At 35.9% G+C, this 3,433-nt stretch overlaps 1 pseudogene; it reads left to right on the forward strand.

The window, feature by feature from the left end:
- Positions 1 to 1,742: 1,742 nt before the first annotated feature.
- LOC110919035 lies at positions 1,743 to 2,990 on the forward strand (annotated as a pseudogene).
- The last annotated feature ends 443 nt before the right edge of the window (positions 2,991 to 3,433 follow it).

A 3,433-nucleotide genomic window follows, 5' to 3' on the forward strand; every position in this document is an offset into this window, starting at 1 on the left:
GATGTTGGTCCGACCTTTGAATGTTATGCTTAAAGTCCGAACTTTTGAAATGTTAATAAGATCCGACCTTTCAATGCTTATGATGGTCCGAATATTATCTCTACTATAATAAAGCAAAACTTCTTGATCCTAGCTGTCAATCATACAAGCCCCCACTTTTATCTTCATCCTACGTGTCAATCCAGGGATGCATATATCCTAAACAGGAAGGGTCAAAGCTAAGTAGCATTCTTGCCAGCTTGATTGAGTCTAGATGAAGTAAAATTAGCGGTCAATTGGCTTCCAAAAGATTCAAATTTTGAATCCATCAATTTCTTCAAACAAGCAAACGGTGAGATCACTTTTAGGGTTTCTTGCTTCATCTCCTCTTTCCCATTGTTTACTTCTCTGAAAATTGAAGCCCTAATCAATGTTGTTGCTTCTCCCCTTATATTTTACTTCCTCCCCACATTACTAGACTCACAATCCCATTCAAATTTTGAATTTCAAAATGTCAGCAAAGAAAGTAGCTGAGAGATAGAGAGGGAATCCAAAAGGGAGAGAACGAGAAAGAGAGAGAGAGAAATGCGATGGTTCTAATGAACGAAGAAAGGGTTAAAACCTTCGGGCTATCTTAAAACCGACACTACCATTGTCGGTGTAGTCTGTAAGGTATTTTGTGGTTTTATTATGTTTGATTGTTTGCTTGCTTGCTTGCTGTGTTAATAGATTTTTGTATATTGTTTGATTTTGATTTTGATTAGGTTTATGTGATGTAAGGTTACGGCTTTTTAATCAGTAGTTTGTTGCTAATTTTAATTAGCTTTTTTTTTTGTAGAATATGATTAAGCTGTGTAATTAGTATTAGTATAAATTACAATTAGTATAAAATAATGAATCAGACACATAGGGTTTCCAATTGGAACTTTGTTATGGTAAATATTAGACGGTAGAGGTGCACATTCGAACCGGTTCGTGAACTGAGCCCGAAGTTTCAAGCTGAATCGGAATCGGTTTGGAATTGATATGGAGAAGAGCCGGTTTAAGCCGGATAGAAATAGTAGATTTGGGACCGGTTTGAACCTGAACCGAATCGTAAAAAAACCAATCAAAATTGCTCAAACCTGTCACCCGGAATTTATACTTGTCGGAAGGGTTGCGACCTTAATTTCGGTGGAGCGCTGAATCAAAAAACGACACGACGCAACCGTTGAGATTGACTTTATTCCGATGAAGGGTTGCGACCCCTGGAGTAACACATTGAATAGTTTTTTGTGAACCGTTATTAGAACCATTAGAACCGACGAAGTACTTGAACCGGTTTTATGGCGGTTTAGTTTTGGATGACGGTTACGGAATGAAGCGGTGTAGATTTGTTTTAATACTTGTGTGGATTGTGTTTGTATATATTCATTTTAACGTTTCTGTCGGTTTGTTTTATTTGATGAATCGCATCGGTTTGGTTAACAATTGGTAGTTGTTAAATTTTGAATGAATCGTGCCTATTAAATTTAGAACAAAAAGGTGCATGTTTTGAATGTAGGGGTGCGTTTCAATGAAGCGATGCGAAGGTGTAGGAAAGGCAACCTAAGTTGCTAATTGTATAAGAGTATAATATACTGTGTTTTTAGATCTGTAATATTCTGACAGTTAGTTTCATATTTCAAGTTGTGTGCTATGTGATGTTTGAGTTATACTGTAATATATTGTACTTTCAGACTTTCAGATATGTAATATATTAACAGTTCATTTTAAATTTCAGGATGGGTAAGGAATAGATTCATCTCAGTATTGTTGGCATTGGACATGTCAACTCCGGCAAGTCCACAACAACCGGCTACTTGATCTAGAAGCTCGGTGGTATCGATAAGCGTGTGATCGAAAGATTCGAGAAAGAAGCTGCTGAGATGAACAAGAGGTCTTTCAAATACTCCTGGGTGCTTGACAAGCTTAAGGCTGAGCATGAAAGAGGTATCACCATCGATATCGCTTTGTGAAAGGTCGAGACCACCAAGTACTACTGCACAGTTATTGATGCTCCCGGACATCGTGACTTTATCAAGAACATGATTACTGGTACCTAACAGTCTGATTGTGCTATTCTTATCATCGATTCCACCACTGGTGGTTTTGAAGCTGGTATTCAAAAGACGGACAGACCCGTGAGCATGCTCTTCTTGCTTTCACCCTTGGTGTCAAGCAAATGATTTGCTCCTGTAACAAGGTAAAAATGAAATCGATTTTTATATCATTTTTAATTAGTTTTTATAGTATGTTTTGCTAAAGGTATGGATTTACAATTGTAGATGGATTCTACCACACCAACAAATGACGAGAAGTCGTTCATCAGAATTAAGGTAATAATCAGTACAAGTTGAAATTGGTCAGATCGTATTGACCTGAAACACCAATGTTTTTTTTGAAAAAATTAGCATGTCTCATACGATTACAGAGTTATATTATCTCAATAATAATTTTAACATGATCTAAATGGTTTTATGCATTAATAAAACAATTTGGCTTCCTGGTCCACTCTAAATTCTCTTGTGAATTTATATCTTTCAAGTCGATCATTAGCTCACAGGTATGTTCCTTTAATTCCTTGTGTCTTCAGGTTTCAATAGACTTAATTAATATATGTTGAAATTAGATCATTGGTGTTAATGTGTTTTTTCATTAAAACATGATTGGTTTTTGAGGTTGCATGCAATCAGTTTGAGTTTAATATTATATAGAACAATAAATTTGTACGAACCCTTGATTCTTTAACGTTTTATTCAGCGGAATTAATTTGCTCTATAGATGTTTTCGCCGATAACCTTATCGTGTATTCATAGCCCGTGATCTTCCAAAGTGGAGGTCATGGGATCAAGTCTTACCTGGAGCAAAAATGCTCTTTGGTTGAGCAGGAGTTTTATCACATTGGACCTTTGGGCGGTGGGTTTCTTCTGAAATGGTGATGGGTTGTTGGGTCGGACCAGCTTTGTCTGTGTTTGCGGGAGTAGTTTACTCGGGTGATTAGTATCATGATTGCTCCATTGAAAAGCATTTCAAACTTTGCATCAAAGTCTAATAAAATCATTACACCAACATTATTGTGCTACAGTTACATTATTTCTCACTAAATCACTTTGATGACATATAGAATGTTGTAAGAATATATATGTTTAGTCTTTAGAGGTGACTGCCCTAAGATTGATTCAGTTTTTGATATTGGTTTTGATTAGGGTTATGGAATTGGGATCATTTCATACAGTTGACATGTTAGTATGAAGAGGTTATCCAATTATAAGAAATCATATATATAAAATTCTTTTATAAATATAAATTTTTATAAAACAACTCATAACCCGTGAAGCTCACGGGTATATAACCTAGTTGTATATATATGAGAAGTCCGAACTTTGTAACACATGATTTTAGTCCGAACTTGATGTTGTTGGGTGTTGTCCGA

Source organism: Helianthus annuus, chromosome 2 (assembly GCF_002127325.2).
Source record: "Helianthus annuus cultivar XRQ/B chromosome 2, HanXRQr2.0-SUNRISE, whole genome shotgun sequence".
Classification (NCBI taxonomy): Eukaryota; Viridiplantae; Streptophyta; class Magnoliopsida; order Asterales; family Asteraceae; genus Helianthus; species Helianthus annuus.